This window comes from Mustela nivalis (assembly GCF_964662115.1).
Source record: "Mustela nivalis genome assembly, chromosome: 6".
Taxonomy (NCBI): domain Eukaryota; kingdom Metazoa; phylum Chordata; class Mammalia; order Carnivora; family Mustelidae; genus Mustela; species Mustela nivalis.
Genome location: NC_139025.1, coordinates 131,740,486 through 131,764,564, shown reverse-complemented (window position 1 = coordinate 131,764,564; position 24,079 = coordinate 131,740,486). Strand labels below are relative to the sequence as shown.

The following is a 24,079-nucleotide window of genomic DNA, read 5'->3' as shown; positions in this document are numbered from 1 at the left end:
GAAAAGAGCACTAGAAGAAGACTTCAGATAGACGGATTTGCTTCTTCTACGCATTGATTTTGGTCTCTCTGTGTCTCACATCAATCGGGATTTGTCTTCAAATGGTCTTAGGAGGACCAGAGCTGTCCCAGAGTCTGAGATGAGACTACATCACAGTTAAGTGTTAAGTTTGTCCAGCTATGAAGGCTTAGTAAGATTCTAGAGTAAGTCATTCCAGGAAATCTTTAGAAAAGTTTTTGTCCAACAAAGTCTCCCTGTGTTCCTCTGCCCTTCTCTGTTAGTAGAGCTACTGGAAGTTGTACTTCAGCTCACTTGCTCTCTTGTGAGTAGCATTAAGCACTGGGAAGCCATAATGTCATGTTCAGCTTAGCCCCCAAAGACTAAATATCAGAAAGTGAATTTATGAGCCATATGATATATAATGTTTCATTGATAGTTGCATATCCCTAAGGAAGCTGCCTTTTGATTTATTGTTGCTATTATCACGCCTATTTTATTCTGTATATTTACCGTAGGCTACCACAATCCTTTGTAAAAATATGGGATAATAATTGAGCAGGGCAATAGTCAACTAGTGACTTATCAGAAGACAAACTAGCCAACTAACTAATTAAATAAATAAAGGAGCAAAACAAAACACATATAATAATTTAAGTTATGGCCTATCATGAAGCAGTTCTGACAATACCCACCTAGGGTCTTGTCTGTTTCCAACAATAATTGACCAGCTGTAAATGATATGTTATTCTTGTCTCCTTGTGCTCTGGGATTCAGGTAGATAGTCTGACTGCATTGACACATCTCTTTCCCAAGTCTGGGCATGACTAGGTATGACTTCTCAGCTTAGAGGAGAACACTTTCTGTGTTCTGTCATCTATGGTCAGGTCTTGTGGTGGGCAGAATGGTTTAATCACAAAGCCTCTGAATTTACTACCGTATTTATAACAAAATAGACTCTGCCGATGCAATGAAGATTTTGAGTTTAAAACAAGATGGCCTGGGATTATCAGGATAGCCCTCCCCTCCCCGCCCCCAATCAAATGAGCCCTTTAAAACAGAGAATATTCTCCAACTGGAGACAGAGAGGTGCTGAAGAATGAGAAGTCAGAGAGATTCCCAGGGAGGTCATTGCTGATTCTAAGAAGAAGGGGCTCAGGGGCAGGGACCAGAAAGAGATTTCAGGTCCCAGCCCATAGCCAGCTGAGAGATGGAGTCCTCAGTCTTACAGCTGTAAGAAGCTGGGGTTTTCCAACACCCTGGATGGGGCTAGAGGAGAATTTTCAGAGCCTGTTGATAAGGATATTGACAGTGGATACCTTGATGTTGGCCAAAAGATCCAGAGCAGAGAAACAAGCCAGTTTCGTGTGAACTGTGAGATAACAAATGGTGTTTTCAGCCATGAAATTTGTGGCATTTTGTTATGGCTGCAATGGAAGACTAATACCAGGGTCTTTTGGACCCTCTTTCTGATAGGGTTTTAAAAGCTCACAAGGCCTTTGGAGACAGGAAAATGTTCTGAGCACTCCTTCCTCTGTTTGAACCCAGCTGAAATGGTTTCTCAGACACTTTGGGTAAGAAGAAAGCAGTGAGCCTGAGGTGGACCCTAAGCCAGCAGGAACCTCCTCATTTCCCCCTCACCATCAGCTGGGCCACATCCAGCTTTCAGTATTGTATCACGAAGACATCAGACATTTGTTAGCTGTTGGCCAAAGTGCAAAGGTGTCACTCAGGTAGATAGCGAATGCCAGTCCTTTGAGAAGAGTGGTAGGAAAGTATCCTCATGGATAGAAATCTCTCTGTGTAGACAGCATTCCCAATGTGATGAGAAGTTCCCTCCAAAATTTAGATAGATGAGTTTAAAGGTGGGACACATTAAGAAGATGAAAGTATGAATAGTAATAGTGACCAATGTTGGCTGCTAAGAAGGTTAAGACTTTTTTTTTCCAAGGGAGCCTCAGCAGCAGTTACATTACTGGGCATTAAGGCAGCTCCCACATTCAAGTATGGACTTCTTGCCTTAAAAGCAGTAACCTAGAGTATCACCTTTATGAAGCACCTGGATTAAAAGTACTTAGAAGTTGCAAAGTTACTCTTTACAAAGCATCAAATGGATTCCCCTTATTTTTTTTTTAATAAGAATAATCTGTGGACTGCATAGTAGCCATTTCCATTTAATAGCTAACTTAAAAAAAAAAAAGAAAGAGAAGGAAAGAAAAAGCTTTGAAAACTTTACTTGCAATATCTTTTCATTCTTTCTTTGATGTATTTGGAGTGAGGAGAATACATTAGTGCCTTTTAGCTTGGCAGCCAACTCTCTCAAATGTAAGTAAATGGAAAGGAACTGACCAGAGCATTTACTTCATTTTCAGAATTCTAATGTCAAGATTGTTTCCTCAAGGGCTTAAAAAAAAAAAAAAAAGTAGAAATGGTGCCGAAGTTTTAAACAATGTCTTTCTTTCTTGAGAGTAGGCAACTTCAATGAAATGGATGCTGTCATGCAGGAGATTTTCTCAGGAACAGCAGAGATTTTCAGTCCGTGGACTACATAACCCATGGCCGAGGTGGCAGCTAAGCTGGTACCTGGTAGTTGTGCTGGGAAAAGTGACAGAGAAGAGTTAGTCTTGACTTTCCAGTAAACACTGCATGATCTTCAATAGACCATTCTTGGCCTTGGTGGACTACTAGAAATCCACCCCCAACCACTCTTCTCCTCTCTCCCAGAAACAGTTTCTGCTGACACATGACCTCCCACTTGAGATAAGAATTCTCAGCCTTTCTGATGGTTAGATGTGGTCAATAGGATGTAAGTGCGTATGAAGTGGGCCACTTCTGGGTTGTGACCTTGAGATGCGGGAATGGGCTCTTCTCTTTTCTCAGGGTAAGACATGGACAATGTTCATAGTAGTGACCTAGCTGCCTCCACCTAGTTGAAGATGACACCAGAAGGAACAGTGGTATAAGTTGGAAGGGACTTGAGGCCATGAGTATTCTGAGGAGGTCCACCGTCTAACCTTCCAACCTCCAGAGTTACGTGACAAGAGAATCAACTTGCACATTATGCCACAGTGTTACAACATCCTCATTTTCACAGCTTAGCCATGACTCATCCACCACCCCTCCCTCTGTACCCAGATTTTTTAAAAATTGTTCAATGCTCATTGCAGTGCTTTTACTTAGATCTATAGGCTTTTGCTAAGTTATTAATTTCAAAATGATTAAACTTCTGTTAACATGCCGAACACCATTTTTCTGCTCTGGAAATAGTCATGCCAACCACTCCGGCATGCTCATGTGTTCCATGAGCCATTCTCTTAGGGTTAGTCAGCCCTAACCTTCCAAGACAGCTTTCATAATCTTCCACTAATGAGTGTCTGCCCCTTCTGGGAAAAGTGGTGAATCCTAACATTGGTCTTCAAGATACTGTCTTCACCCTGAATAACAAGTCTTATGGTGGGGGCTTCAGGAAAGCATGGCAGGACAGGTGGGTCCCTTATGGTGGATCTCAAAGTGGTAGGCCCAAAACTTTTGTTACCTTCAAGACCAATTGTTTTAACACCTCTGATGTATCAAAAGAGATATGTGAGTTTTGAGGACATCTTCAGATTTTGTCAGTCTTCTTCTCTATTGATTACTTGTAAGTAAAATCTTGCTTTTTATTAAACAACTCAGATCTGGCTTGAAAATCATTTTTTATTATGTTCAGTTAGCTACCATATATATAGTACATCTTTAGTTTTTGATGTAGTATTCAATGATTCCTTAGTTTCGTATAACACCCATTGTTCATTATAATGTGTGCCCTCCTTAATACGCATCTCCTGGTTACCCTCTCCCCCCAACCCTCTCCCCTCTGAAACCCTCAGTTTGTTTCCCAGAGTCCAGAGTCTCTCATGGTCTGTATCCCTCTCTGATTTTTTCCCATTCAGTTTTCCCTCCCTTCCTCTGTGGTCCTGTGCTAGTCCTTACGTTCCACATATGAGTGAAACCATGTGATAATTGTCTTTGTCTGCTTGACTTATTTCACTCGGCATAACCCCCTCCAGTTCCATCCATGTTGATACAAAAGCTGGGTATTCACCCTTTCTGATGGCTAAGGAATAGTCCATTGTATGTATGGACCACATTTTCTTTATCCATTCATCTGTTGAAGGGCATCTTGGCTCATTTTTAAAAAATAATTATTAAAGTCCATAAAAATATATGTGAATTCATTCTTCAGCTTCCTCAGGCCTAGCCAAGTCGAGAAATATAATAATATAATTTATAGAATGCCTATCTTCCAAAAAAACTGTTTCAGGATTTGAAAGTGGCCTTGCATAGCAGGATGTATAAATAACACTCATTTATAATAAAAAAGAATTGTTTTTCAACCTAGTTATGTTAATGTTTTAAACCTTTAAGAATTCCTGATAATAAAAAAATTCTGTCTTAGGAAGAGAGTGGGTTACAACCATTGCGAAAGCATTCAGGGTCTCATCTCTTTGATAGGCAGCTTATGCTGTGTTTCAATATCATTTGACTTATAAAAGTTAATTGGTAAAAGTTTTTGATGACTCCTGGGAACATACACAGATAACAGACTGTCCCCTAGAAGGAGGGTGCAAAATCTTCCTTCTATAAATAACCGCTTAACACCTTACAGGCACACACACCCACACACAATTTTATAGATATGTAGTGTGTTCACACAAAATTCTGCAGGGAAATGGAAGCTTTTCCTACCAAGCTGGTGTAAACAGTAGCAAATCAGAAGCTGCAGACAGACATTGTGGCACTCTTTACAGCGTGAGTGGGATGAGAATTCATTTACTTCTTAGAGGTTTGTGCATATTAATTTTAAACTTACCTTAAGGAAATTACATTTAAAATACATAAACCAGCAATCAACCAACAAATATTTAACAGGGCACTGCTAAATGCTCTATTATTCTATTCGGTGGACCTTCAGATATGAACCAACTTTATCTCAGTCCTAGATCTGTAGGTCTTTATTTTTTTTTTGTAAGTCACCTGTAGGGCTCAACAAATAACAACCACAACAAAAAGTAATCAGCTGGAAGTAGATCAGCTTCGGTGTACAAAAAAAAAAAAAAAAAAAAAAAAAGCAGAGTTTCAAGACAGCTTGGTGTGTGCACTTTCCCAATCTAATCACTGAACACTCCACACTTGTCTTTTTTCATCAGTCAAGGCTGATCATTTCTCTTTGCTTCACTGTCCTCTTGCCGCAGAGTCTCTCTCGCCTGAAGTAGTAATCTGAAACAGAAAACTGAAGTTAGGACCAACAACAAGATGCCCAACTGGGGAGCAAGGTTTCAGTTCTGTGCTCTTCATGGCTAAGTGTCTTGGTTTGGTACCATATAGGAACACTGAACATTCACCTGAGCTTGGAGGATAAGGGGCTCCCACAGCATGTGAGCTGACTGTGAGGGTCGTTCTGGCCTGGTCAGAGTTGTGGGGTTTGGGAGTCAGGTGCAAAGGGGCTGAAAAGAGCAAGCAACCCAAACCTGCTTTGGCATCTTTGGGGTCAAGTCCATTTATGCAGAGAAATGAAGAAGAGAGATTCAGAAGACCACAAACTTTAGAAAATATGCCCTTGAGTCAAAGGTGACAGAGCAAGATGCCCTGAGTGAAACTCCTATATGCAAGTAGGTAGAAAAGGAGAACAAGCCTCAAAAGTGCAGCGTCCCCATTTCCTGCTCCCAGCTCTGAGCACGTGGTCAAGTCTGTGTCTGGTGCCAGAAATTTCTATTCATATGTATAGGCTGTAACCCAGCCTACATTGTGCTTTTTGAAGTAGCTTACTTATTAGAATACGGATGCTTCTTCTACTGAGTCTGTAAAAAGCTGCCCAAAGTAGAACGATAACCAGGTGAGTTATGACCTTGAGAATTATAACCTGTCGGTAGGTGAGGTTTTAAGGATGGAAATTTCTAGTATACTGTAGGTCATATGGAGAAAGAAGACCCAGTCGGTGAGATTTATCTTTGCATTGAGCAGGAGAGGGGGTGTTTCTAATTCCATACAACTGGTTTTGTTTTTAAGATAGAGACTGAGGACAAGGTTAGCCCTACATCACGCTAAGCCAAGAAGTCTCTTCGGCTGGCACGTTAGAAAGCATATGGGATAAGATAGTTTTGTTGCTGCTGGTAAAAATTGTGTGATGTGTTATTATTTTGTTTATGCAGCTCATTTGGTTACATGTGGTGGGGGAAGGAGAGAAAAAAGAGAGAGAGAGGGAGGGTCAAAGACAGAAAGGTCTTTCACGATTACCTTCCTACCGTCTCTCAGAGGCAGTCCCTGCCCATATTCAAAGTGAGATACATCTGCTTATAAGACAGGCTGAAGGCTGGTTGGAGGAATATAAATGCCTATTGTCCTTCTCTACGGCAGAAGCTTTATTTCCAGCCAGCAGCCCATCAGGTCCTGTCACATCAGACATGGTTATCACACATATTATGTATCCTGGAACTTGGTGAGCACGAATTCCACTCAATTTAACTGTGTTACTCTGGAATACAATTTCTCCTGACCTAGAGGAAAAAGTGTATTTGTGAATCTGTGGATTTTAATCTATCACAAGAACAGCATAAACCAAATATTCCTCCACGTTAATTTAAGAATATAATGACTTCCATCACCATCGTCACGGTAAAGAGAGCAAGAAATTTGTTTCCAGTCAAAATCACCTATGTGATTTTGTTTTTAAGCTGAATCGTGTCATTTTAATTAAGATTTTGTTGGGAATGTAGTATATACACATATATATATATGTATGGACATACATGTGCCAGTCATGATGCAAATATGAAAAAATGCACCTTATTTTATTCTCTTGTTTCCACAGTAGTAAATACATATCATTCCTTGTTGCTGCATAGCAACCTGTCCCCAAACTTGGGGGCTTAAAATAAGGTCTATTGGGATGTCTCATGATTTTGCTAGCTGACTAGGAGTTTCTGCTTCTGTACATGGTATCACTGGGTGGTAAGATGGTGGGAAAGGCCACATGGTTAGGGATTAGTGCTGGCTGGGATCTCACCAGCATGCTGTCGACCAGGACCTCCTTTCTTCTTCAAGCATATAAATAACTGCTTGGGCTTCCTCGTGGTATAGTCGTCTAAGGATAGGCAACTTCTTACATGGCAGTTGGCTTCTAAGAGCACAAACACAGAAGTTTCTAGGACTTACCAAGTCTTCAGTATAAAACATCACTTCAGGTACCTTCACTTTCTGCAATATTGTAATGGTTAAGGTAGATAACAGGGCCAGCCAGGCCTTAAAGGAAGGCCTGTGAGCTGAGGTCCCCTGGGGAGCTGTTGAAGCAAATATATATACAGACAGCTGTGCCTGCCTCTCATCTTTCTACTTGTCTATCTCTCCAAACACATGCTCAAATGTGGTCTTTATTTTGTAAGACGAGCCTGTTCACTGCACGCAGTATTTGATACAGGATGTGACCTGAGGGTGAAGAATTCAAGTAGCCACAGATATCAGCATTTCAGAGAAAGAAAAGAACTTAGAAATCATCTAGTAAACTTTTTTCTTTTCAGATGAGAGAACTAACCCATTACTGGGCACTATCTCCACTAGATGACACTACTAAGCAGCCATTTTGCATTGATTCAGTTGTTCTGACATCAAAGTAGTTGGACAGTAAGCAATTCGTCATGCCCCAATCAAGGAGCACATCCCAGGGCGCCTGGGTGGCTCAGTTAGTTAAGCAACTCCCTTCAGCTCAGGTCATGATCCCGGAGTCAGGGGATGGAGTCCCGCATCGGACTCCCAGCTCCACGAGGAGTCTGTTTCTCCCTCTGATCTTCTCCCCTCTCACGTTCTCTCTCATCGTCTCTCTCTCAAATAAATAAATAAAATATTAAAAAAGAAAAAAAGGAGCACGTTCACACTCTGATCATGACTTTGGTATGCAGCTGATGGTCTCGCATCTAAATTGGAATTACTACAAATGAAAACTCCAATTCTAGTGGCCAATAATCAGGACCAACTCGAAGCTTATGGGAGGTTTCTGGGGAGAACGGAAGTCGGCATGTGTTGAAGAGATCTTGCTGTAGGTGCGGGGGCTCATTCTCCCTGGAGATAAAACTTTGCCCAACTGAACAGGAAAAATATGCACTTTAAAAACTCTAATAGGTTTTACTTCCCTCAGATAATCAATGACAATGTTGACAATGTTGGGTGTGAATATAACATTGTCTAAAAGTAAGTTGATCTTTACATTACTTATTTAATTTATATCAGTCCATTTCAACCTGTCTTCCATTCAGTGATCTCTAATGTATTAGACAGTTTACAGACATGAAGAAAAAAAGACACTTCTGTCTCACCATAAGGAATTAGTTAAATTAATTATGATACATCCTTAGGATTTACCATATAGCGATTGGAACAGAAGTTATAAGAGAATATTTTTAACAGCTTTACTGAAGCATAACTGATACATAGAAAACTGTGCTTATTTAATGTATACAATTTGACATATGGATATATGCATATACCTGTGAAACCATCACCATAATCAAGGGAATAAACACATACAGAAAAACATTTAACGCAGACAGAGATGCTCAGGATAACTAAGTGAACATAAAAGGTGCCGAGGGCCATAAGACATGAACAAAACACAGTATAGTCCAACGTTTTGAAAACAATCTTTGCGCATAGCAAAGAATGAGAAATGTTAATAGATTATTTCTGTCTTCTAAGCAATTTTCCTAGGTTCCTGAGGTAATTTTCTCCTATATTTTTCAGATGTCCTACAATCAATCGATAATCCATGTTTGTCAACATAAAAAGGACATAAAAATTATTTAAATCACAGAAGGGGGTTGTCTGGGTGACTCAGTTGGTTGAGCATCTGACTCTTGATTTTGATTCGGGTCATGACCTCGGGGTGGTGGGATCGAGCCCTAAGTTGTTCTCTGAGCTGGACGTGCAGCTTCCTTAAGATTCTCCATCTGCCTTTCCCTCTCCCGGCTTTCTCGCTCCTTCTAAAAACAAAAACAAAAACAAAAACACAGAAGGTTATCTATCTCTATCTGTCCATCTATCTTTGTCTGCTTAGCTTTCTATTTATTTTTCAAATTTTTAATTTTTCTATGTTTACAATATTCCTAAAAGGCAGAAGCAGTCACCTAACAATGTTACATTTCCAAAGAAATATATTGTAAGCCAGAAAAATTCTAGCACGAAGCCCGCTGTTCAGTTCAGACCAGTGGACAAAAGCTGACCTATCCCAGTCCACTGGAAGCTTCTCCATGATGAGGGGGTGGGTCTATGCACAACACCTACTCCTGACCTTTGCCTGTTGCACTCATATCGTCACCGCATAAAGCCATTTGATTCCATGCCATCTTTGATCAATGTTGAATGATCAGAGTTTATGTAGCAATCAAAGACATCATGAAGCAGCAGATATTTATAAGCTCTGCAAAAAACAGCTTTTTCCATGGTGCGATACAGTTCAATTGATGCCATTGGCATTCCGCAGCACACAGAAACATATCAAAGAAATTTGTTATGCTTTGAGCATGAAAGCGAAGTAAAACACAGATAATTTGAGGAACTAGAAAACTTATCAGGCATGGGATCCACGGGCTGCCTGTCAGTTGGCAGACGCAGTGCCACGGAGCGCTTGGCAGGACAGCGCGTGCATGCAAATGGGGCCCTTACGCCACGACAGCAGGTCTGCCTCCAACTGGAGGATGTTGCTATTCAAGGCGACTGATGAATGAAACCAGAATTGCATCAACCGCAGCGGAGAGGCGGACAGGAGCAGCAGACAGCTGCGCGGGTGACCGCTTTACAAGTAGGAGCTATCAATCAGAAGGCGTGAAAGGCCCAAATCCAGGGAAACCAGGATCCCACCCCCTTGATACCAATCCTAATACAGTGCCAGTCACTGATGCAAATATGGGGCTGTAGCTCCTGCCTTCCCTGTGGAAGGATCTCAGTGAAAGTTGGCTGTTCTCCTCATGGAGGGACAATGCTGCGCTACAGCTGAGGACATTTTTAGATGACAAAGATGACCGTGGCCCTGTCTGGGACATTTCTTCAGGTGCTAGATCGTGGATGGTTCTAGCCTTCCTCAATCCTCCACTGAGCTCAGGGTTTCCGCAAAGAAGGATTGAAACCAGTGGGGACCCAGACTCTTGTTTCTAAGGGAACATGGCACAGGGCTTATAAGAACATGGCTTCTAGAGCCAAACTGTTTGAATTTGGATGCCCAAAACTATCTCCATGAACTCATTTTTTCATCTGTAAAATGGGTTGATTACTAGTTACACAGACTGTGCTCTAGAGCAGTGGTACCTGGTAGAAATGTGCTGGGGGCCGCATGTGTAATTTTCTTGTACCTGCATTGAAAAAGTAAAGAAAAAAAAAGTGACATGTAAATTTTTTTTTTTTTTTTCAGCTCAAAGCTGTCCAAGATATTATCATGCAAACAATATTAAGATGTTACTAATGAGATCTGGTGTTTCTTTTGTCTTTTGTTTGTTTGTTTGTTTGCTTTTTTCTTCTTTTTTTTTTGAACCAAGCCTTCAAAACCCAGAGAGTGTTTTACATTTATGGCACATGTGAATTCAATTGAGCCACATTTCCAAGTGCCCAGTTAGCTGTGTTTGGCTAGGGGCTACTTTTATCTAACAGCCCAGCTTTACACCATGAGAAACACAATACTATTTATGGGCAGCCTAGAATTTTTGGAAATTAAACTGTTTGAAAACATTCCATAAATTTAATAGATAATCTCCCTGAGATCTAAGGCTGAGAAGGTGAAGACTTGTAATTTCCTCTGCCAGTAAAAACAACATTCTCTTAAAAAAAAATTCTAAAAACAAGTAGTCTGATGTTTGTAGTTCTAAAATATTATCAATCTCAATCAAAACTATCTGTGTGAGATAATAGGCCAATTATTTTTAGAGCTCTTTAAAATAATTTAGTAGACATAAATATACATGTGGATATACAACTGGGATACACAAAAAGTCAGCTTCAGCCACAGATAAATTATTAACCAATGTGGAAAGTTAAATTCCAGGGACCCAAGTGGGATCATGAGAACGAACCACCTCTTTACCTCGTAATGACTCTTATTCCTCACCATTAGTAGCATTAATAACATTAAAAAATAAAGACACACATCCTAGAACATTAATAACGCTAATCTTGTCATCATTGGAAAATTCGAGACCCAGTTACTTTGCACAGTGGGATGCAGATATTACCGAGGAAAATAATTAAAATATTAATTACACATTGGATGGAGCGTTGCCTATCGCTATTATATTGTCATTATTGTTGTTATGTTGCTGAATATTGCTTTATGCAGATTTTGCTTTATAAAGCCTTTATGAGAAATAAAATCTTTTGTGATTTTCATATTTTCTCTCTTAGGCAACTTGAACTCCCTGGGACATGAATGAATGATGTATCAGATGGAACCTGTCAGAGGGAGCAGCCAGGACATACGTTAACCTAGCTTTGCTGTGGGCCTATATGCATTTATCCGAAATGCTAAGCACCTAGCACGTGTCCGTGAGTCAAATGGATGCCTGGATGGAAAAAAAAATGTGGAACATAGTTTTAGGCATGCATGGGGTGAAGTTCGTCATGGGCAAGCATTTACGTGAAAGTTGAAAGGACTGCACACTGAGGTCTCATGGGTCCCTGATACTCAGATCTAAGGTCTCGCTTGCTTCTACCACTACAAAGTCCTCTGTTCTGAAGCTGTTGTGACCAAAATGAAACTGATGGTAGACAATATTATGGGAAATATGGGCTCATTCAATAGCGATGGCACCCCAAGGCTTAGCCTGCCACTTCTAATCTGGTAAAAAGCAAAGTTGGCTTGTTGTTAATGACTTTGAGATCAGATGTGAACAAAGCAGAGTGAGAATGGGAAGGAGAAGCCAAGCCACCATCCCAGATATTTCCTGTCTAGGTGGGAGCAAGATCTTGTCCTCGATCTGCTATTTCCTGACTCCTCGAGGTTCGCTTGTGTGAAGTGGGGGGTTGTTTCAATTTCTTAGGTGCCCATTGGCAGGGAATTGGCACTTGTAATTTATTCCCTTCAGGTTTCTGCTTAAACACAGAGTGTCTGACCACCCTTCAGAAATAGCCCTCTAGGGATGTGTGGGTGGCTCAGTGGGTTAACCATCTGCCTTTGGCTCAGGTCATGATATCAGGGTCCTGCGATCGAGTCCTGCATTGGGCTCCTTGCTCAGCAGGGAGCCTGCTTCTCCCTCTGCCTGCTGTGCCCCCTGCTTGTATTCTCTCTCTCTCTCTCTGACAAATAAATAAATAAAATCTTAAAAAAGAAAGAAAGAAAGAAAGAAAGAAAGAGCCCTCTACCTTCATCCACTTCGGCTCTGAGTCCTGCTCATTTTTTCTTCATAGCTGCTGTTACCTCCTGAGAGTTAACAGGCCATTTACATCTCTCACTAGAATATAAACTTGGCGAGGGTGGGACTTCACCTTGTTGGCTACCATAGTCTCAGAACCTAAAATAATGCCTGCCGTTATAGAGGGCTACCAGTAAATGTCTTTGGAGTGAAGGAAAATGTGAAGAAACAAAATAATCCTTGAGAAAAGAATCATGTGGGTGGAGGAAAAGAGGAGTACTTGAGATGGGAGATGTTCAGCTTTTAATCCTGTCTGGTGTTCTAAATATGCAGCTATAGGCACATAATATCTCTTTAAACCTCAGTTTTCCTACCTATAAAATGGGAGTCTTAACCATCCTACATCGTTGCAAGAGAGTTTTCAAAATCTCTTTGTAGCGAATAATCTCATATGGAAAGTCAACCCATTTGATCATCTCACTGTTTGTGACACAACGGGTTAATTTTGGAAGTCAATGTGAGAGCAAAATGAGGTAAGACAAGCACAATGCTGGCACAAGGTGTTTCTCAAACATTAGTTTTAATTCCGAGGTGTTAGATTTGAAGAAATTGATTTTGCTTATATTTCGTTATGTTTGCCAAATCACCTTTAATCCACATATGAAAATCAAACAAAAGTTAATTTCAAGCAAAGAAGCTCAGAACTATCTTTCCAAATAAGATAACTAAGGAAAAAGTCACACATTTGAAGAATTTCAGGATCCAATTGTCAGCATTTGATTCTTAAAACATATTTTCTCTCTGTTGAGCCATCATTCAAATTGCTATGTGTTTTTCTTCTTACCCCGGAGCCTACAGCCCCAGTTTTCTTCTTCCTCGTATTTGGCCACGCTGGAACATCAGAAAAACATGCCAAAGAAAAGAATAACAAAAGGGGTTGAAATTCAAGGTAAAGTTCATTCCTTTTTTAGGTGGGATATAGTGTTCATGGAGCAGAAGTAGTTCAAAGTCTTCATGATTATCTTTGGGTTTACATTTTGGGTCCTTTCACTTGAATTTCAGGTATTTGAAAATTTCCAACACATCCTAAAATACTGACGTCTTAACTGCAGGTGGGGAGCACTCTACAATCAGTTCCTCCCGATGATTAAGACAGCTGATCATTCATTGGAAACACAGTCCCATGGAAATCTAACTTTTGACTCGACTGGTGTGTTGCCTGTGTCTCCTTCTATGATGTCTGTTTTGCAAAAGGAAGAGAAATCCACATAAATTCAGGGTTTCCCCCATTCAGTTTCAGTCTTGGGTAAGATGGGCAAAGGCACTGACCTGAGTCTGTTTGTCTGAAATCCCTGAGTATAAAGCCAGGGAGTTAGGAGAGCTGGTTCTGATTAACCTATATGGAGAGTCCAATGTAAATGCTATTAAAAGCTCATTGAATGGTATAGGAACTGATTACTTACCCAGGGAGTTCTAAGTAAATCGAAGCAAATTGCCTGAGATTTAATTTAACAAACATTTACCAAGCATCTGCTCTGCTCGCAGCACTGGGCTTAGAGCTATGGGGTACAGAGACTGAGCAGACCAGGCAGGCTGCCCTCCAGGAGCTCGCACTCTGCTTCCATCTGACACCCCTCTGGGAAGGGCACGCATCTCTGGTTGTAACTTGAGAACATTCTACCCTCTGACCAAAATCTGGGGCAAATTGTTCAGGTTTTGTGACATACAGCTAGAGAGCCACGACCCTCACACTGTAACAAATGCCCAAATATCATAGGTGCTAGAAGGAATACATGGGAGATAAGGAGCTTCCTGATTCTGACCCAGAGTACCAAGGGCCATTTCTTGGAAGACAGGGGTCTGAAATGACCCCTGGGTCTTCAACAGGCACATTGTAGAGGAGGAGACTTTCCAGACAAGGAAGAGTGCCTCCTAATACTAAATACCAATGAAGTCCTTCCATTGTGCCAGCATTGTTCTAAGCCCTTTGCGGGTACAAACCCATTTATTTCTTATATCCACTCCATGAGCAGGTATGGACAGGATCCTCATTTTATGGATGGGGGAAGTGAAGCACAGAGACATGAAGTAACATGCCTGTGGTCACCCCGTGTGGAAGTAGGGAATGCGATGCTAGTCTCTTCTTTACTGTATAGCTATGCTACCTTTCAAAACCTTGAGGTAGGAAGAATCAGGATGTAGTCAAGCTTCTGAGCTTATATTGCTGGGTGGGATGGTAGCTTTGAGGAGCTTTACAAGAGGCACTGTTTGAAAGTGGGTAGGGAACAAGGGTGCAGATATTTGGTAGGAAATGGGATTCATGAACTGAACTTACCCCTGTTGGTCCCACAAGTCCCAGGGTCCAAGCTTCTCAGGTCCAACCTGAGAATCGAGGCCGTCTCGGATACTTTTGAAACCTACGGCTTATGGGGACAAAGAAAAGAGAGGTATGAAAAGCTAGTCTGGTCACTTAATAGTCTAGATTTCATGATCCCTCCCTTTTAGTTCCGTGACTGGAGATCTTGGGTTGAGAATGGCATCAAAGGAGTTAAAGATCATAAACATATTTCTTTTATAGCATCACTTATTCAAAATGTTTTTTCTTAAACATTGGGTGTTTGACTTAAACATTGGGTGTTGACTGGGTGGTCAACCGATACTATGGTGCATTTTCTTGTTAATGTCGTCATCAAAAATGGTGGCCACACTTACAAACATGGAACATGAGATTGTACTTTACTCTATCCAGTAGGTGGGAGGTTTAGGTCCTGCTTGACGCTGCAGGCTGAAGGAAGACTTCTGTGACAAGTACTTAAAAGGGGACCTTATCTGGATAATTTTTGATACTGTTATTATTTCAGCAAGCCATTAGAGCAACATTTTTGAAATTGTGGCTATTTGAAACCACCGTTGGGAAAGTAATCAAGAGGCCATGGAAAGGAAGCTAGCATTATAGATTCTAGAATCCCAAAGTTGCCCAAATGATTTCATAAGGGCAAAACTGCCATTACAGATCCTGAATTATTCAGATCTGCGCTTTGGAGAAGCGAAGGTTTAGTATGCTGAAGATGTTGTTGAAGGCTTCCGGGGTCACCGCAGATATTAAAAATTGGTACCAAGACACTAGACTACTAATCAGACAATGACAGAAGGACTCAGACACACCGCGGAATTCCTAATAATTCAAAAAAGGGTCTAGCCGATAGCATTTTGAAATACAGAAGCAACACATCCACATCTAATTAGTGATACATTTGTGCGAAAAATTCTCCAGCGTCCGTCTCAAGTTTCTATAAGCTATGAGAAAGCAGAGCTTTGGCGTGCAAGAAAAAGCATTCTAATGGCTAGCCTGATGGTAGAGTAACCCCTACAGTGAAGTTATAATTACAATTTTGTCAAGAGAGTAGGGAAGTCAAAGTTTCACAGGGAAAAAACCTATTTACGGAAAAATATTATGCTTTTCATTTGATAGAAAAGTAATTATTGCAGAGGGACTCCTGGAAGATCTCGCAGACAGTCACCCCCTCTTTAATAAGTCCTTGTGGCAGCTAAGTGGGGATCAGGAGTATTCTTTATCAGGTTTGCATTCAAGTAGCACTAAATCTATGCAGGTAGGAATTAAATAGTATCTGAGTTTAATTAAAATTATAAAAAAGGAGAAGAATGGTTGGTAGACTGCTCGACTGCATTTTAACCAGTAACCTCAGACCCTAATTAGAAATGCTTTTCATATCTTCTCTGTGCAAGGGCTTAATCTGACGTGAGTCTGTGAGCGAGGGCTTGGGGACCGGTGTTAATTCTGCATTCGGTCTCGGTTTGTATGGAGGCGGGCGGCGCTGATTGACCGCACCGAAGCACGGATCCCATGACCTTGTGGGGATTTTCATGTGAGGTGTTAATTGAGAGGGTGGGTTAATCTTTGAGCATCATTGTCCCCAAGCTCTGGGCAAAGTTTGTGCTTCGTTTCCTTACTCCACAGTACATTTGATCTCCACCTTGTCCCCTCCATGACAGTTTCCTAAGCCCACCACCAACTCTCTCTTGATAAATTTGTTGGGGGAAGATAAGCTCTTGCCCTCTTGTTTGATTTCATGAGCTTGTTTTTGTGCCCAGCTCTAAAGGGAGAGGAGTGTCTCACCGAATTATATTCAAGTCCTACTTAGAGACAGATAAATGCACACACAGTGAAGATCTACGCTTCTCCTTCCTGCCCCTCTGCCTGCCGCTGCCCCTCCCCTTCCTTGCCTGGCTCAGTCTCTCAGGGAAGAAAAGACTCATCCATTGGGAGATGAACAGCATCAAAAATAAGAAGGAAAGGTCTCAACCATGTTCCATCGGAGTGCTGTGAAAAATGTGATTTTTTTATTCTTCCAGGGAAAAACAGGGAGACGTTATAGGGGTAGTACCTCTGTAACAATACACACGCACACACACGTGCCTTTTCATCTAGCACTTGTATAATGTACAAAAAGATCGCCGATTACTTTTGCTTTTTAAAAATAAATAATGAATGACATCTTTCCCCATGTGTTATTGGACAGGCCTGTCATTTCTATCATGAGGAGTAAATTTTTACTCCAGGCAGGATTAATGTATACTGGCTGACCTTAAAAATGACTCCCAAGTGAGCAGGGTGGGAGTTGGGGAAAAAAACCAAAAAAACAAAAAACAAAAAACAACCAGAAATAAGAGTGCGCACACAGGAAACGATTAAAAAAAAAAAAAAAAAGATTGTGAAAAAGCAAGAATGGTAGATGTCCTTGACACGCAATGTATTTCTTTTACTTGTTTCATGACACCAACCGTAGCACACTGCTTCAAGACCCTTTCTATAGCCATTACTGAGATGCTGGGACGCCCGGTGGAACCGTGTGTGGGGATGGGCAGCCGCAGACCCCGCCCGACGGGAAGAGGGAGGCTGTCACCACATCTGATCAGACAATGGGTCACGGTGCCTCGTGGGTGGCAGGATTCCCCCATCACCTCCTCTGACTCGGCAAAGCAAGGGTGCAGAGAGAGGTGGAGGGAGGGCAGAGCTGCTGTCCATGGAAGTTGTCACTTTCCCTGGTCATCACCACAATGAGATGCGGACCAGACTCCAGCAAGGATCCTTGGCTTCCTCCCCATCACTCCCCCTCCTCGCCCCACTGCCACCACCAGCTCCTGCTTGCCCTGTGCTCCCTTTTCCAGACTGGCTTTTAATTATTTTCAATGGTATATAGTTAATGAATATGAGACCAAAAAAAAAAAAAATTGTTACTTGAATTGAATTCATTTCAAAGAATATTGATAAAGTCATATTCATCCTCATCCTCATATTAATAAGTTAATGACTTTAACATTTAAAGATGTTTCATGGTTCTGATAATAAAACTAACCTTTGGCCAGCACAGTTGCAGTGTCTTTTTGTACACATTGATGGATTTAATACTTGGAAATCTAATCGTTTCCCTGACTAGTTCTTGGATATATGCAGATTTTTCCCAACCTCACTGTCCCTAACTCACCCGGCACATAAAATTCTCCGTGTTCTTGTTCTCTTGAGGGATGAATCCTTTTTTTCTCATAAACCTGCTGGCCCTTCAGAGACATCATCCTTCCCCTCGATTACACTTTTGACTCCTCAGTAAACTAAGAAGTTGGATTTAATATGGTTTAACTCTGGCCAGGGTTAAAATTCAGCAGACCCGTCTAAGGACACTTCCATTTTAGCCATTTGTCATGCATTCCCCTCAAAAGCAGCCCAGACCCTACAGCTTCATCAGCATCACCGTCAGATCCGTTCCCTGCAGGCCTCGGGTCTGTGTGAGTCTGTGGGGGAAAATCAAAGTTTTAGGACAATCATTTCCATCCCTGACTCCAAGTTCAAGGAGGCTGCTGCAGCCATCCACCATCCTCTACCCTCCCTGCTGCTATAATTCTGAGGCCGGATTTCAAATTAAAGTTGTTTTTTGTTGTTGTTGTTGTTGTTGTTTTCGTTTAACTTGGGCTTCTTGAAGGAAAAGGTTTCAGAAGCCAGGTAAACAGCCTGGGCCTGCACGAAGGGGATAAAGACAAAGAGGCAAGAGTAGAGGGAAATTGAAGTTGTGACAGAGGCCACAGCGAGTTCAAATAAAATTTGGCCTGCAGAATGCGGAAGAAATCCCCTGGTGACAGATGCCATCTTGTGGGTCATTCTGCCACTCTGTCTCCTGCCACTTTTTATAACAAGGAGAGATAAAGGAGGACCAGATTCTTAGAGGCTTCGAACTGGAAAAGCAGTTCAAAGAAATGGGAGTGGAGTTGGCTCTGGGCTCTACACGCTACCTCAAGTGTCAAAGTTTTGCTCCCAGCTTGGAGTACCAGTAAGACATTTAAAGACAGAAGGAGAATGGAATCCTTGTGCGACTACAATTTTCTCTTTCAAGCACAAGCCCTGCTAGTTTCTAAACAACCTGAAATGTTTGCTTCTTTAGCAACCTATGCAAAAATAATTTCTTACTGGGGCAGGGGCCCAAATCCCAATCCTACTTCAGTTAAAATGTGTCAATTCCAAGGAATGTACCGCTCACATCTGTAACCACATTCGGTCCGTGTAGATACTCTGTTCAGCAAATCTCTTTGAGATAATTCCCTTTGAACTTGCTCCCATGTAACGTACAGGTCCACAAAAATAAGGTCTCATTCTTTTCTCTTGAATTGGACTGCTTCATAATAAAGGGGAAAAAAAGACCCCACTAAGTAGCCAAGAGGTTAGCATTAACAATAGAGGTTATGGTTCATTTTATTCATCCAAGAAGGTCCCTTTTGGGTGTTTCGCACATTTATAGGCCATCACAGCCTGGAAACAGGCAAAAGGAGACAGATTTTATTAGGTGGTGGTGGGTAAAGCACTCCAGGACTGGTCCCAGTGTCCTGGTGCAGCATGCAAAAAATGAACTATTCTGCTTTATGGCCACAAGTGTTTCCTTCGTTACAAAGTCACTTCAGGCACAGAAGCCCCCATCTCTATGTTGTTATCAGCCGGTCCATCTTCATTATATTGAATAGCACTTTGTCTTTACACATTCATTATTTGGTAGACGATTGCATTTGGAGGGTATGTTTCATTGCCATGTACGTAAGTCTTCACTGGGTTCTAATTTTCTTACTTCTTGTGTTTCAAAGGACAACTAATGTAATGACCACTGTAAGCCTTCATATTAGCTTAGTTCAGAGGCAGATTATTAAGTGTCTGTGAGGTGGGATTCAAAGAACTGGTCTTCCCTTTGGTTAGTTCCAGGTCCTTGCAGGACCCAGGGGCTCACTCCTGACAACAGGGTCACGTTGCATCCCTGGAGGATTCCCCAGCAAAACATTCTTCTCTGGAACCCAAAGTTTTCTACTGCTGTGTTATTTTGGAAATACAACGCAGACATTACTTTCGAATTCTTCATGGAAAATGTTGATGTTTTAATAAAGGGCCATAAGAACTTCATTAAAGGGTCATAAAAAAGGCCAATATTAAATATGGTTCTTTCTTGATCTTGTGGCCCCCATCCCCCCACTTTTGGGAGGAACATCTCACAGGTGAGAGAGACTGTACTCCTTTAGGAATCAGCTTTGTGATCCCAGCCCAAGGTTCTTACCCTAGCACGAACCATCTGGCTTTGCATGGGGTGAAAGTGTGTCAGCTCTCCCAGAATTTCAGCATCGGGCAAGGGGCGCAGGCCGGGGGCCTCTACTGGAGAGCTAGCCTCTGCCCTTTGAACTTCTCCACCTTCCCACCAGTTCCCCCAAAACAACTTTGGGAAAGACAGGAGTCAGCCCCTGAAAAGCATACCAGGCATTTTTAAACACAACCCTGACATTTCCCCAGCATTTCCATAGCCCAGACTCTTCCCGCGCACAACCTCCCCACCCCCCCACCCCCCTTCAATCAAATAAGGCACCCGCTCTCTCATGCTACTGCAAAGAAGGAAGAAAAAAAAAAAGTTGGCAATTTAATTCAAACAAAAGAAGCTTGAAATCTATAAGCACAGCAACTCCGAGGCTTCTGGCAAATAGAATTCTAATTAGTATGCTGCTATTTTTCTTTTAGACAGATGAGCGATGCCCCCTATTGACTCTAGCGGGCAGGCTGGTAAGGGGGAAAAAAAAAAGAGGGGGGGGCAGGTGGGGGCTAGCCAGCAAACACTGCAGATTGCAAATTATATTGCAAACCTTGCCAAGTCCCGGCTCTTGGCATCAGATTTTTAATGACACCCTGGAAAAAGGAAAAAGAAGCCCTCCGCTAAGGGATAAAAATGAAGGGTTTTACACTGTGATAAGTCTTCTCTTAAAACCCAAATGGCCAGGCACACATTAGGGTTTTAAAATATTCATAGATAGAAGTGAAAATGAGGATATGAGGAAGTACATTTGTTGCTCGGTCAATTGACAACTCATTCTGCATATTAATACAGAGCGATGATCTAATTTTAAAGGGATAGTCTATCTCCCCCCACCCCCGCCCTTTTTTTAATGTGACTTTTGATTACTCTGAGACTAAGGGCAAAACATCACAGAAATGTCTTAGCAATGACACAGAATGCCGCTTTCTTTTGATGTAGACCTGGGACTAACTACTTCTTTGGTCAAGAATTCTGGGGCCTCGAAAACTATGCTTCTCTTCTTGTGTAATCTCTCTGATGTATCTTGACTGAGCACTTTGATTTTTTTTTTTTTTCCTTTTCTCTCCCCCCCTTTCCCTTTTGCGGTGCACGAGGCCTTTCACAGTTGTAGGATTTTATACACAAATAGACAGATCATCACAGGCAGGAAGGCCATTCCTTTTAATAATTAGGCCACCTTCTGTTCTTAGGAACAAGCTTTGGCATCTCTGCTCCCATGTTGAAGGTCTGAGCACTAAGAAAAAGCAATAAATAAATAAATAAATAAATAAAATAAAAAATAAATAAAGTGAAAGAGGTCCAGCCCCAGACACTATCATTCTCTGAACAACATGAGTCTCCTGAAATTGCTTTTAATTGGAAATCTTAAAATGCATCTTCTGTAACATCCATCCTACCAGACTCTATCACAACTATCCTGGGGTGAGTTAGGAGTGATAAATATTTCACTTACTTTTTTGTACACATGTAAACTGGGTTTTGTCTTTTCAGGACAACATTGGAGGTCCAGAAAAAAAAAAAAAAAATATATATATATACATATATAATATATTTTATATATATAATGGCCATAAATATATAATATTAGATATAATAGATATTTTATATATGTATACATATATATATATATAGAGAGAGAGAGAGAGAGAGAGATATTGCTAAGCACTGTTTTGACTTTTTGATTTAAATACCATGTTTTTCTTGAATTAGTCGCATACTTTTGTCTTAAGGGGGCAGAAGCCCATATGTTGATACCACCAAGAGAGGTCCTCTTCCAATCCAGCCTAGACCTAGAGACAGTGTGTACTTAGATGACCAGGTACCAGCCAAGTATAGAAGCAAAGTTCAACTCAACTCCCACAGGAGAGAACGAGATATTCCTTTCAAGAAGGAATCATAACCCAAATCATAGAGAATGCCTTTGCTGCTGTAAGGAGAAATCGACATACGGGGGTCAGGTCCTCCTGAATGTCATTAGAATCAAGGATTTTCTTGGAAAAATAGTGACATGGAGTCTCACGATGCAATCCGAACCCTATATAGACAAAATAAACCCATAAGCTACTTAGTTTAAAGCTATTTAGGGTTTTGTTGTTGTTGCTGCTGTTGTTATATATAAACTTAACACATTCTATTTAAAGTAACCCTTCTAAGGTCACTTGGCAATGGCTCAGAAATGGGGGGGCAATTCTAATTTTTCACGGCTTACCTGCAAAGCAGTTACTGTGGAAATCTTGTTGTCTTGAGTTGGTTTGGGATGATAAGAAGTTCAGAACTACCGCTGTCTGCAGCTCCTGGGAAAGAAACCCTGGGCGTTGAAATTTGAGAACGATCTTTAATGCCGTCCCAAGTAATGATTCACCTTATGTGAACCCCTAGTGACTAAGTTAGTAGTTTTAAGGACAGTGTTGCATTTATTTGGAAAGAGCAGACAGGAGGCTGGGTCAAGGCTTTAGCATATGAGACCAGGCACGAAGTAAACGGGGGAGTCAAGTGTTGGTTCGGAGAGGGATCCTGCCACTGAAAAAAGGGGCAGTGTCCTACCGATGGTCAAAACTTGCAATTGCTCCTGAAAGAGCAGCTTTTCAGCGAAAAACTTTCTCCACCTCCGCCCTGCCCCCCACTATCCCCAACCTTACATACTGGTTGAATTCTGTTTGCAGGTGAAAGGAGGTGACAAGCAATTTTAGCACCCAATGGCTTAAAGGAGTTCAAATGACCACTGAAGTCATATTAACTTGTCAAATTGACCAGTATTTTCTGTCATTGAAACATTAGAATGAGTAGCTCCAGACAATAAAATTGTTTCAATTATACTGCATTAGGGCCTGGGCACAAGTAAGTAAAGATGCAGAAGGCAAAAGGGGGAGCAGCAGTCCACGTGTTCCTGAAGGCTGACAGTAGAATTCCACTGGAAACCATTCAAATGCATACCTGTGAGGGGGACGTAAGGCAGTGCTCACGAATGAATTTCCATGGAGGGAAGGGGGCAGATAAGTCTACACCAGACTCCCCCTAAAAAAAAAAAAAAAAAAAAAGTCACCGTTTATTCTCATAATATTGGCTATGGATATGAAATGAAATTATCCCACGTTATTAAAGTCACGGTGCATGGGTGCTGTTTATACCAACTGAGCATTCACTGAGATTTCCTTTATCAATAGCAAGGAGGTGAGGTAAAAAAGAACAATTTTCATAGTCCAGGATAAATCCTGTTCTGCTCACCCTTCTGTCTGCCCCAGAAGAGGTACTGATCCTTTGCAATCCCCGCTACTTTGTTTCTCTGAAGCCGGAAGCTGCCCGCAGGGGAGCACTCTGGAGCTGGTATGGATTCCTGCTCTGTTGCAGGGTGCAGCAGAGATGGGGAAGCCAAGGCAGAGTCTCTAAGCGGGGTGACGTGCGCGTGCGTGCGTGCGTGCGTGCTTGCGTGCTTGCGTGCGTGCGTGCTTGCGTGTGTGCGTGCGTGCGTGGGTGCACTGCCCAAACTTCCGGGTTCTGAAGGCCAGACCCCTTGGCGGTGCTTCTGTGATGCCAAGATTCTGACTTTCCTACTCAAACAACGCTTAGGATGATGAGCTGATCTCAAGCCAGGAATCGTAGGGTCAGGCTGGCGGGCAAAGAGCAGATAGAATAACTGAAGGGGATGTGTGTGTGTGTGGGGGGGGTGGGTAGAAGGATACTGTCTCCTCTTTCATAGCAAAGATCCATCACGTGTCTGAAAGGGTTTTCTACCTTTATAACGACCCCTTCTTCTTCATCAAGGAGGAGTAGGCCCCTGCGAGAAAACTAGCATCCAAAGAAAAGACATTCTTACTATGGACTTCTCAACTAGAGTTGAGATCACTGAGGTGTTTTGGGTTTTGGTTTTTCACAGTCCGGCTGCCTGAATTCTGGCCTGTTCTGGTGTGGCCAGTGTTCATAATCCTGTAGGATATTTTAAATAAATGACCCCGTTTTGGTTTTTGTTATATTTATTTTTTTTTAAATTTTAACTCTAATGTCGTTAACATGCGTCGGTACATTGGCTTCCGGTGTACAGTATGATGGTCGGACAGTTTCGATATGGCTCAGTGCTCGTCAACATGAGAG

At 41.7% G+C, this 24,079-nt stretch overlaps 1 long non-coding RNA gene across 2 annotated transcripts; it reads right to left on the bottom strand.

Annotated features, from left to right (window-relative positions):
* Positions 1-5,172: 5,172 nt before the first annotated feature.
* LOC309867466 lies at positions 5,173-13,250 on the bottom strand. Of its 2 annotated transcripts, none has more exons than XR_014313191.1 (3): positions 13,204-13,250; positions 10,327-10,370; positions 5,173-5,253 (listed from the first exon to the last, which is right to left on the bottom strand). It is a non-coding gene; the product is annotated as an uncharacterized lncRNA (long non-coding RNA). The 2 variants fall into 2 exon arrangements; XR_014313192.1 differs by lacking the exon at positions 5,173-5,253 and adding an exon at positions 8,520-9,005.
* Positions 13,251-24,079: the final 10,829 nt, after the last annotated feature.